Genomic DNA, 13,352 nt, shown 5'->3' on the forward strand with positions numbered 1-13,352 from the left:
TGGGAGGCCAAGCCAGGAGTACTTCTAGATACAATTGCATTATTGCATATTTATAGCAATGCAAAAATGTTTTTTTACTGGCGAGAAACTTGTCAAAGTCTTGTCTTATAAATGTTGTTTGGCTTGTCCTAGATCTAAAACGAACTTTATCGTTGCCGCAGCGGAATTAAGCAATTACATGCAAGTCCTGAAACTTTACAACGAAACGAGGAAAATCGTTTTATTTCCCTTTAAATTTGCAATTCAATGATTCCCGCTATTCCTAATGACTTCTCGAAGTCAGTGGATTTATGTTCTTTATAAAGTTGCGGAGTGCCGTATTCGATATTCGTAGCGTAGGTACCTACGCACTTTATTCTTCTGAGTCGTTCGCTTATGTAAAAGCGATCACGATTTTGTTTGTGGATAGAAATGATACACATGATGAAACTTTCTCTCAATTTGTTTATTTTAGTCAATCAATCAATCAATAAAAAAATTTGTATTCAACATAAATGAAAGTACATACTTATTGAACGTCAAAAGAACTACCGCCAATTCACAAAAACTAGCCTCCGGCCTGAGAAGAACTGGCAAGAAACTCAGCGGGCATGCCTATTTTTTTTATGTGAAACATCTATAGCCGCACGTAAAACCGATTTCTGGCGTGGCGACGCATGCCGTGGCGACGCGTCGCCATGCGCAATCGACTGTGCGATTCTCTCCCACTTGATCCAGCGTTAAGCCATCTCTCTCGCTACACTGAGCTCGGATACCTATAGTGCATACTCCGTAGTCTATACAGTGTTGTTTACTACAGTACACATAACCTGTGTTTTACTTGAAAACAAATTATTTTTTCGTAATATTTTATTTTATCATTATGACATATTTAGTTCCTATCACTATCTGTTCTTTTCTGCATATTACTCACATCTGCCAGGCGTCCCGTGACGGCTCACATTTTTTTTAAATATGTATATATATATTTTTTTATCTGTATGACGCATAGCTAGTTTTTACGTTTAAGGCGTTGCAAGAACACTCACTTATCCATCCATGGTTCCAAGCCGGTTTCGGCCACGGCGACCAAAATGTTCTCTTTTTAAGAATTTAAAAGCTAATGTCGGCGCCTCTCATGCGCTCTAATATGGCTATGGTAGCCTATCTTGTTCTTAAGCATGCGCAAACAGAAGCTACATGTAAGAACACCACCCACGAAGTTGTAAAAAATGGTGGAAGGCGGTCTATTTTTCAGTTTATTTCGCCTGTCGTCCAGTTCGCGTAGTCTTGGCGAAATTTGTGATTATAGAAGTATAAAATACAATTATAATAGTGTACAAACTTACCATTCCAATTAATTATAGTCGAATTTCGACTACTGCGGGACCTCTAGTAATATATAAATATGTATATTGAAATTGCATGCACTTATTAGTTTTCATCTTGTATTATTACTCTTACTAGTTAAACACAAATAATATGAATCTATTCTCAATTTGATCACAGACTGTAAGCAATACCAATACACAAAACAGTACATACGCGTGTGTGTGTCAAATACATGGTAGTGTGTGTGTCATGTTTTTTTTATTAATTTAATATATTATTAATGCATAATTAAAATAAAATATTAGCATTCTGCACTCCTTCTCTATAAGTGTGGGAAATTTTATACTCCTCCGTCCGCGCAATTGTCGTAGAAAGGGGTACAAAGTTTTTGCTTCACATTAATATATAGATGTCTGAACTTGAATAGCTACGTATGTCAAACTCAATTTGCTTATAAACGAACATAATATCTAATATTCCAAAATATTTATCATTCCATTGATAGAATGAAATTAATACCCAACAAAAATATTTTACTTTAGAAGCCTTTTACATTTTCATTTATATTATTTTTATATTTTATCACCCATATAATAGGGATTGCAGACTATATGTTATATTAATTAATACTAGTGGTCCCTCGGTAGTAGAAATTCGACTAATAATTAATTGAAATTATAAGTTGGAACATTAATATGGTTCTTTTGTGAAAGACTAGTTATTAGATTTCTATAATCACAGAATTCGCCAATACTACATTATAGAGAAATAATATTAAAGATAAACAAATTTTAATCTATTCTCAATTTGACCACAGAATTTAAGCAATATGTAAAAAAAGTTTGACATAATCACAGAGTTTATACTCGTACATACCTATAATATATGGATTGTATCAAATACGTTGTAGTGTGGGTATTTTTTTTTTAAATTGATTTCATGTATTTGTTACCAAACAAAGCCGATTTCTTTTTAGACACCAAAGCCGATTTCTATGAAATTCTCAGGTTGGCTCCCGCTAGGAGTTTGGTAGCAATCTGATCGGTTATATCAAAGATCTTCCAGCGATGCGGGCCGTATTTGCCTTGTGTATAAGAGTACAAAATTAATAAGTTTAATTTTTTTATTTTTAAAAGATATAAACGTTTTTGTATTAGGGTATCGAAAAACCGTGCTGTCGCATATGGTTTTTGATTCGTGTAGCCATCGGCACAGAAAGGCGAGGACTTGGGGACTTTTCACTATTTTAATTAAACCAACGCTCAAAATACTAAAACAATTAGATATTACAATAATAATTAGTGATTTAGAGCCAATGAGTTTGTGAACGACCACCGTGTGAAACCGCTGTCAACAAGAGAATAGAATGACTTGACGTTCGCCCGCCATGACAGACGCAATTGAATTTGGTGTTGCACGCTCTCAATTAAAATCACCATTTAGTCGAATAGCTAAACGATTGTTCGGGATCCAAGTAATAGAAAACTTTATCGACGATTATAAAAAAATAGGAAAATAGATTATTAAAAATTTATTTAATAATTTAAAAACGTCTTCGCACGTCGTTGTGTACATACATATCGACGCTTGAAAAGCAAACGTGACTAAGCAACAGTAACTGCTTTGTACATAAATGATAGGCAATAACCACATTCGATGCGCAAAAAATATATATTTCTAGGTCTATTAAAAACATTTCAATCCTACAGCTAGATTCGTTAAAGTATAATTTTATTCAGGTATTTCAACTTTAAATTAGTGCTTAGTCACGTTTGCCTTTCAAGCGTCGATATATAAATGGGTCGCAATTCAAAAATTCAGTATAATGTGACGAAATGTGCAAGGTTTTTATTTTGTTGCCTACTTTGGTTTGTCCGTACCTACGTCCTTTACTGCTTTTATGTAAATTTGATTGTGTAGCACAGGCAAAACTTTCCCAAAATGAGTTTGTAACGAGTGTCCGAAACTGACCCACGAGCACTGCGTACGGAATAGCGATGCTGACAAAGTCGAATACTCTTAACTCTTAATATTACAGTGTATTATATTTATTATATTATATTTATATCCATTTTATATATAACTAGCTGACCCGGCAGATTTTGTAGTGCCTCAATCGATAAATAAAAGACCTAAGCTTTTGTATAAAATAAACTTAGAACAAACAAAATGAATCCGTCCGACGGGGGACACATCAAAGGAAAAACAAAATTGTTATTTTTATTTAATTCCGAGCATTTTCATATTTATCTACCATTTAAACCTTCCCTGGACTTCCACAAATAATTCAAGACCAGCCAACTCGGTCCAGCCGTTCTCGAGTTTTAGCGAGACTAACGAACAGCAACATTTTTATATATAGAGATTTTAGCCGAATATTAGCCAATGTAAAATCTATGGTCATAATAAAATAGTAAAAATAAAAGTCTAACTGGTATTTAACATTCAAATTGTTAAATTGTTTGAATGGAAAAACTGCTTTTGTTTCAGGGGAGAAAAGAATTAAAAAAAAACTTGTGTATTTGAGTTTCAATATTTTAAAATAAGAATTCCATTTAAAAATCGAATCAAAATTAAACCAGTAACTCTGAATGTTAAACCACTAAGCCTTAGAACCGCATCGAAAGGAAATCTTTACGGCGTGTACTCCGTCCGCTAGCATTTCTAATTACAAGAACAACACCTCAGAAGCCGAAGCAATTTGTAGCGTCTCGGGTACCGCAATGCAGAAGCAGCGCCGCTCTAACGGCCCACCAAAGAGAATGCACTAGCCGCCGAATTGAAACTGGAATTGCTAACAACAGAAAGTGCTTCGAGAAACAATGGCCGGGATCTAATTGCGGAGTCCCGGAGGGTCGGAACGTAAACGGAATCGCCGTAACGCACTCGTCTTACCCATTCTGGATGCTAAAACGTGCGGATTCAACGTCTTGGTTTGAAACGTTCTGATTTAAATTTGGAATTTCATAAAAATATTTTGTTTTTAGTCGAATTTCTGCGCATGTTTACCTTTTTTTTTTTGGAACGAAGCTCCTTGCGGACGATGCGGTACCCTAACCGGAAAAAACGTCCGTAACGTAAGATTTTAATTTTTTATTACTTTGATGGCTGGACAAGCTCACAGCCCACCTGGTGTTAGGTGGTTATTGAATCTCATAGATATCTACGACTTAAATGCGCCACCCACCTTGAGGTATAAATTCTAAGGTCTCAAGTATAGTTATTTATATATAGTATGTTTTTTTTTACGCATCTTAATCACAGTACCGATCTTTGTGGCGAGGCTTGAGGAGAGACCTTTGTGCAGCAGTGGACGTCTGTGGGCTGATAGAAAATCACATATTTATAACAAAATTTTGTTTTAGCTCGAATTTACAACTCAGACAGACATAGACAAAGAGGAAAAAGCAATCAACCTCTAACTAATGAGTCACATGTATCCATATCATCTAATTAATAGCTAGATATAATTTATGCTACGTTTACAGTTCAATCTCAAGCTTATTATTTCAATTATAATTTCCAAAATTTCGTTTAAGTTCGCATTTGTTATCGATTTTTGAATTTTGGGTAATTTATAAATAATCTTGTATAATACTCACTCTCAGCAGTTAAAGTATTAATTTTTATTTGAATGAACTCCCATTTCATAGGGTGGAATTAATTTTTTATTTTATTTCTCATTTGTATTTTATCGGATCTCATGAACTGGTTGATGGCACAATGCCCATTAACAAACTGCGGACTTGTGTACTCGATTGTTCTTGATATACAAGTAAGCTCCTAAAATCTACCCGAAATAGATTTTTAATATTTTGTATTGTACACAGAGGCTCATAAGCCCATGGCAAACCCAGTATTAAATGATTACCACAGCTATTATACATGATAACGTGAACGTAACGTAACTTACGCCCAACAGGTTGAGATATAAGGTTTAAGTCTCCATTATAGTCTGTCCCACCTTTCAAATCCGAACTCATTACCGGTTCGCGGCAGAAATAGACACGGACCATATAATGAGTCCAAAGCTAAAACGGCTCTGGTTCAAGTACCGTTATAGGATCAATTAACCGTTTCATTGAAAAATTATGTAGTGCTCAAAAATTCCCGCATCCACCGCAAATTGATGTCAACATCCTGTATTTTAGAAGAGGATGAAATTAAAAAGAGCGCTGCGTAAATTCCTAAAAAATCTAATCCAATAAAATGTGAACAGTTTGAGTTAGACAAACATAAAAACGAACGAAATCAAATTTAGGATTTTAGAAGCGAAAATTTTTTTTTTTTTTTTTTTTTCCTACCTATGCTGATAGCCTTGAGAGGCTATTTCAGCTTCGCCCTAACGTTAGTAGGTGAGCTCGCGGGGCTCAACCGGAGAGTTGCTAACACTGACCCTAGCAAGAGCAGTGCTTCGCAGAATCTACCACCGGATCGGAAACGCGACCCACTGAGAAGATCCGGCGAGAAACTCAGTGGGCTGTGTCTATGGGTTAGTTCGCTCGTCGAACCCTTCGTCGCAAGCGACGGGTTCGACGAGGACGGTGACCGGTGCTTGTGGTGCCTAAAAGCACCGTTAATGGATCAGGAGGATCCGTAATGACGTGCTTTGGGCGACGTCGACGGTTTACCATTCGGTCTACTGGGTCGGGTATGTAATTTCCAGCGGCTACGATGAGAGGGTTCTCATGTCGTGCCGCCTTCTCAAAATGGCGCAGCGATGCCGACTGTAGATACTTACTAAGGGAGTCGAGCTCCAGGTCGTCGTGGAGATCCACATTCCTAAGGAACCAAGGCGCTCCGACGGCTATCCTGCAGAATCGTGATTGAATAACCTGAAGGGATTTCAAGTTGGTGCGGGCTGCGTGAGCGAACACTACGCTTGCATACGTCATGACGGGGCGTATACAAGTTTTGTAGAGAGTTACCTTATTACGGAGGGACAGTTTGCTTCGACTACAAATCATTGGATAGAGTCGTCCTAGAATAAACGCGGCGCGGTCGCGTACCGTTTTTATATGGGGACGGAATGTCATCCCTCTGTCGAGGGTGACGCCTAGATATTTGACCTTCGAGACCCACGGAATGGGCTGGCCAAAGAGAGTGATGGGACTAACGGCGGAGGTGTTTGCGCGCCTACTACGGAGTGGGATGCTCGAAGTGATGTTCGGAGGGCGACCCCTTTTGAAGAGCACCGCTGCGCTTTTCGTGGGGTTGATGTCTATTCGCCACTTCCGGAACCACTGTCCCAGGGTGGCTACTGCGATCTGGAGTCGCCGATGAAGCAGCGACATCTACCTACACGAGTAGTAGATAGCCGTGTCGTCGGCGAAGAGCGCTAGATGGGTCTCCGGAGACCGGGGTATATCATTGATATACAAACTAAATAATAACGGGGAGAGCGCGGAGCCTTGCGGGACTCCGGCGGTCAGTTGACGGGGACGAGAACGAGTTCCCTCTACTCGATATCGAAACGAACGGTTCGACAAGAAGTCTCGTATGATGAGCACGAGTCTGTCTGGCACTCCCATGTTGTACAGTTTATAAATTAAACCGTTGTGCCAGACTTTGTCGAACGCCTTCGCGATGTCGAAGAAGAGGGCGCCGGTCGGGATTTGTTTACGCCTATTTAGTCCTATCAGAATGTGCTCCGTGAGGCGGTGCACTTGTTGTACGCACGAGTGTTTAGAGCGGAATCCGAACTGTTCGTCAATGAGAATTTTGTTCGCGGTAACAAAATCCCAGAGGCGTTTCCTAAGGAGCCGTTCGTAAATTTTTCCTATCGTCGAGAGGAGACTAATCGGACGGTAACTAGAAGTTTCGTTTGTCGGTTTGCCCGGCTTATGTATACCGATAACGTCCGCTTCTTTCCACACCGCGGGAAAGATGCAGTGCGTCATAGCGGCATTTAAAATTGTAGCCAACATTGCTATCAGTTGGACTGGCAAGAGTTTAAGCGCGCGGTTGTGGATGCCGTCGGAGCCGGGTGCCTTCCTAGGTTGTAGGTTGTGGATCGCGTCTCTAACTTCGTCAGTGGTAATGGGGGGTAACGCGTCCGAGGGCGGCAGGGAAGCTCTGCGCTCGACCTCCCTGTCGACTAACTCGGTGTGTTCGGGGTCCGCGTGTTGAGTGCTGGTGGTGCACTGCTCTTGCAGTGCATCGGCCAGCAGCTCAGCCTTGTCATCGTCATCGAATGCCGGTGGTTGGCCTGAAGGGCGTACGAGGGGAGGCATAGTAGCGGTAGTTTCGGATTTGAGAGTCCTAGCTAGTCGCCAGTATGCTTGGTGGGAGGGCGCGAGTTGTTCTAAATAACTATGCCAATTATCGTTACGCGCGTCGCTTAAGCGGGAGTGGACTTCGCGTTGTAGACGACGCATCCGAATCCGGTTTGAATGCGTGGGAAGACGATCGTAGGCCCGGATTGCCGCGTTCCTAACTCTTAAGAGATTCCTAAGATCGGGGGACAGTCTGATGCGGTGGAAGCTGTCCTCCACATCGACTTCTTTAGAAGATCTAATGATCGCGGAAGATATGTGATCGGTAATGATGTTGAAGCGAAAATAAACGCGGCGTAGGAATATATAGAGTGCGTAGCGTTTAGATGGAGGGATTTTGTAATTTGAAAAAAAAAAAAAAAAAAAAAAAAGAACTTGATTATTTCACCGTTTATCTCTCCATATGCCTGAGTTTTGCGTTCGACTCATTAAATTATGCAAAGCTGCCATTTGTTAACAGATTTAAGGGTAATTCGGTGAATGTGTACTCGGTTTTATGCTAATCAGCTTAGTAGTCCGTTGTTTATGCGGTACATGCTTATAAACGTTACGCTATAATGTTCCTGCACCGATAACGTTATTTAACGCAATTAATAGCAGAAACACCCACTTTAGCATGATTTAAGCATTTAGTCATATACAGGCTGAATGTTAAATTGTTTTTGTTTTAACTGTTATTTTGTGTTAATTCAATGCAAACTGCGATAAGCGTCGGTAGCATAGCCTCGGAGGTTGCGAATCCCTGCCAATTTCCCGGAAGCCGGCTGCGGCTCGTTTTCCCTCAAATTTCGCCATATGAATTGTTATTGCCATGCAAAAGTGCCTTTAAGCAAATGGGTAACTTGTTTCGTTTTTAAAAGCGTTATCAAATTTAAGGGAATCAGTAATTATATTTTATTTTAACGCTCGGATTCCGGTACAATGTGAACGGTGAAGTCTTTTTTTTATTGCTTAGATGGGTGGGCAAGCTGACAGCCCACCTGGTGTTAAGTGGTTACGGGAGCCCATAGACATCTACGACATAAATGCGCCATCCACCTTAAGATATAAGTTCTAAGGTCTCAAGTATAGTTACAACGGCTGCCCCACCCTTCAAACCGAAAGGCATTACTGCTTCAGGGCAGAAATAGGCAGGGTTGTGGTACCTACCCGTGCGGACTCACAAGAGGTCCTACCACCAGTAATTACGCAAATTATAATTTTGCGGGTTTGATTTTTATTACACGATGTTATTCCTTCACCGTGGAAGTCAATCGTGAACATTTGTTGAGTACGTATTTCATTAGAAAAATTGGTACCCGCCTCGGATTCGAACACCGGTGCATCGCTTAACACGAATGCACTGGACGTCGTGGCCTAAAGCATACGACGCCTGGTGCATTCGTATCAAGCGATGCAATGGTGTCCGAATCCCGCAGGCCGGTACAAATTTTTCTAATAAAATGCTTACTCAACAAATGTTCACGATTGACTTCCACGGTGAAGGAATAACATCGTGTAATAAAAATCAAACCCGCAAAATTATAATTTGCGTAATTACTGGTGGTAGGACCTCTTGTGAGTCCGCACGGGTAGGTACCACAACCCTGCCTATTTCTGCCCTGAAGCAGTAATGCCTTTCGGTTTGAAGGGTGGGGCAGCCGTTGTTAGTAAAAATATATTTATAAATATGTTCGCGATTGACTTCCACGGTGAAGTAATAACATCGTGTAATCCTCACGAGTAAGTCTTTTTTTTCTTTTATGTTTGAACGATTTCTGTTGACCCGGAGGACTTTCTAGTTTTACCAGGTCGATCACGGGTAGGTATGTACCATCAGCTGCTTCTATTTCCTGAAGGGTGGGACGTAATACCTTAGAATTGAGACCTTATGTCTCAAGGTGGACATGCGGTATTTACTATGTCGATGTCTATGGGCTTTGGTAACCAGACTACACCAGATGACCTGCGAGCTCGGTCATATGTGTAAGCAAAAAAATATACTGCACGTAATTTGAATTACTATGTAATGCATGTATTATGTATTTATAGCGGCTTTGTCACTTTACAAATTGAACGTCAGGCATCGGATTACTCTCCATATTGATTGCTCATAGCCATCCCGTGGCCACAATAAAGGCTCGATCAGAGCGAAAGGCGTTCCTCGTATGAATAATATTTTGAAGCTATTTAAATATCTTCCACAAATAGTTCTTGAACAAGTAATTTTTTACCCGGAATTTAGAAGCATGTAAAAGTAATTATGTATGTTTTTAACTCTTTCTTTAGATGGAGAAACGAGATCACGACCTACCTTTTGTCAAGTGATTTTCGTAGCTCAAAAGTATCATAGCACGCATGCATCATCCACCCAGAGATTCAATGATAAGGTACCTCAGCGACCTCATGGTGGACGTCTGAATTTCATTATAAAACGGCTGTTCCATGACTAGCTACAGGAACAGGTTATTACATTGGTGAAGAACTTAGAAAGCACTTGAAAGGTTATTGGGAATCTCTTTGTGGAGAAATACAAGAAGCCATTGCATGTCGGTAAAGAGTTCGATTTGGTTATCCATAATCATCAGCTCGGTGAGTTTCTCGCGGGCTTTCGAAGCAGTTGCCCTTTTTTCCCTACATAATCGTAATAATCCAACTAACTACACACGGACCAGTAGGTGAGCTCACGGGTTCAACCTGAGAAAATGTTACTAGCACTGGCCCTAAGAAGAGTAGTGTTTCACTGAATCTACGACCGTATCGAAATAGCGACCCACTGAAAAGGTCCAGCGAGATATTCAGTGGGTTGATTCTATGGGCTAGTTGCACGTCGAACTCTTCGTCGTAATCAACGAGTTCGACCTTTTATTTATTTGATAACTAGTAAACCTAAAATAGATTAAAATAATTTATTATAGACTAGCTTACCCGGCAGACTTCGTAGTACCTCAATCGAACTAAACTTTTGTATAAAATAAACTTAAAACAAATAAAAGGAATCGACGGGAGACACATCAAAGGAAAAACAAAATTGTTATTTTTATTTAATTCCGAGCATTTTCATATTTGCCTACCATTTAAACCTTCTCTGGACTTCCACAAGTAATTCAAGACCAAAATTAGCCTAATCGGTTCAGCCGTTCTCGAGTTTTAGCGAGACTAACGAACAGCAATTCATTTTTATATAATTATATAGATAAAACAGGTCCAAATGACCCAGACAGTGAGCAGTAACTTGAAGCAGAAAGCGCCCTAGTGTTGTGAACTAGTCTGTACATTCTGTAAGCTCTGTCCGTTCACTTACATTGTACGAGTTTATCTAGTCATGCGTGTCTCCTTTTGGTTTGTGACGGTTTGTTTAGGTAGTAAAGTAAATTTTGTGCAGCTGTATTTCAAGACTATCTGAAAGTAGATATTTCGTTTTTTTTTATGGCATGGGCGGACGAATGTATTACAGCCATCAGTATCGATATTGTGCACCAAGCGTAATAAGCGTATTCAGTGAATTTATGATCAAATAAAATATCATAAAATATAGGCTTTTTTGGAAGGAAGTTCCTTATGGGACGATGCGGAGGGGTACCCTAAAACGTCTGTAACGTAAGATTTTTATTAGTAATGCACACAGTGTACGATTTAACTTTGCAATAACGTACAAAAAATAACATATTTTTTATTATTCATTGACCACGATCTCAGAGCGTTCGTTTGCGCAATACACTAACTCTTATGCAAACAACCGTGAATGAAGTGTGCCACAATAAATTCGCATGTTACCGAATGACCGTGGGTTGTCGCGAAACCTCCAGTTTTATTTTCTTTATACCTCGAATATAACATAAAATTAATATTTTTATAATAAGGAACTTCGTTCCTATCCGGTGTCCCACGACACCACACATCTTTTTTTGTTTAAAGTAAGAATATGAGTATCTTTTCTGTAGCTGTGAATTGGCATCTAGCTCCCGGCTCACTTGGTGTTTTGTGTGCATGTGTGAAATTGGTATTGGCGTATTGGTGGTATTGGTTTTATAACAATTCCAAGTCCATATTTGATCACCACGTTTGTCTAGTGGTTACCCAGAGTCAGTAAAATTGGCAGTTATTTGGAACTCAAATATCTGGAAGCTATTGTTCTTGTATCACATGTGCATGTTCGCATAATGTAGACACAAACTTGGAGCCATAAATTTGACATGTTTGGCTTTAAGTGTTTTTATTTATAAAGGATATTATATAGTGTACGGTGGTGATTAATCGCTAGTACAGTATGCATATTGGTCATTTGTCTTCGCCATAACCTCGTTATCCTAACTGATAATAATTGAATTCCTGATCTTGGAACCAGTTGTACCTTGGGACATGCTCATTAAGTCCTTTACTAACGATAAGGCTGTACTGTCATTCGAAGCAGTATGTACGGCTACTTTGCCCCCGAAATAGCTGTTAGGGATGTCCCCATTATCGCTTTTCAAAGGACAATATCACATCATATCACAAAAACTAAGCAATTTTCTGATAAACATCTGACACAAAAATGGTTATAGTTTGACGTGTCATTTATATTTCCATTTGTCAAACAGCGTGGCGTGGCTTTGGGCGTGCGAGACAATTTGTCACGACTTATGTAGTGTTACAAAGATGGTTGATGTTAATTTAATCAAATTATATGTGAAATGACGGTCTCCTCATAACGTTGAAATGCAATAGTATCTTTTGCTGCTAACGGGAAATTCGCAAAATTTGCATCCAACCAAAGTCTTAATGATAATGAATGAAAAAGATATAATTAACTATTCTATATATTATCTAAAACATAAAGCTGCATCAGCTCCTTTTTCCAAAAAATAATTGTACGGGTTCATGCTATTGGTCGTTTTTCGAACTCCATGTCACTAATGATTTTAGAACAATATTTGAGGAATTTGTATTCTAAGATGGTTGTAGTGATACTGATAGTGATTAACTAGAATCAATATCAATTATTATTTGTGAAAAATTTAAATGTGTGGATATTTATGTTTGATTTCGAAAATTTAGTTTATAACAGAGTATAAGAGTGTGGTGAAACCTTTCCTGGAAAAATCCAGGAGGCCATGGTCCCCGCCATAAGAAAAAAGATTGTACATTTTTACATAAAATAAACATTATATTATTTTATTTAGAGCCGCTTTTATTTAAGCGTCCTAAAAGAGAATAAATTAACATGAACATAATATTAACACGGCACTAATAAATAACTAATTGTAGTTTAAGCTTATTTGGATTTTGAGTTAGCAATCCAAAGCGAATGTAGCCAGCGGTTACCACTTTGAATTGCAGAAGATTATGGACTTCATGTTTCAACTGATTCTATTTTATTTATTTTTTCCTATCTATGCTGATAGTCTTGAGAGGCTATATCAGCGTTATCCTAGCGTGTAGGTGACCTCTCGGGGTTCAAATCGGAGGTGTTGCTAACACTGGATCTAGCAAGAGCAGTGCTTCGCAGAATCTACCTCCGAAAAAATCCGGCGAGAAACTCAGTGGGCCTGATTCTAACTGTATTACATTACTTATGTTGGCCATACCAAGTTTGTTTGATATTTATTTGTCGAAAACGATTACAAACATAACTATTATGGCCGGTTTATTTCATCGGGAGCTATTCCTGTACTATATACTTAGCATGTTTAAATAAATATAACAAAACATTAAATCGCGTACTTCTCATTGCAGATGCAAATCGAAGACATTCTTCGTCGTCGGTGAGTACTTTAACGATTGTTAATCGACTTTACCTCAGTA

General features: G+C 39.0%; 1 protein-coding gene across 2 annotated transcripts in view; it reads left to right on the forward strand.

Annotated features, from left to right (window-relative positions):
• Sema2a (Semaphorin 2a) overlaps positions 1-13,352 on the forward strand; it is a 397,753-nt gene that overhangs the window by 115,130 nt on the left and 269,271 nt on the right. The window contains exon 2 of one of the 2 annotated variants that reach the window (XM_028179046.2): positions 13,284-13,312. The exons of the other annotated variant lie outside the window; for it this stretch is intronic. The gene's annotated coding sequence lies outside the window, so the exon portion shown is untranslated. The remainder of the gene's footprint in view (positions 1-13,283; positions 13,313-13,352) is intronic. 2 annotated transcript variants of the gene reach the window in all.

This window comes from Bombyx mandarina, chromosome 18 (assembly GCF_030267445.1).
Source record: "Bombyx mandarina strain Sakado chromosome 18, ASM3026744v2".
In the NCBI taxonomy this organism is placed as follows: domain Eukaryota; kingdom Metazoa; phylum Arthropoda; class Insecta; order Lepidoptera; family Bombycidae; genus Bombyx; species Bombyx mandarina.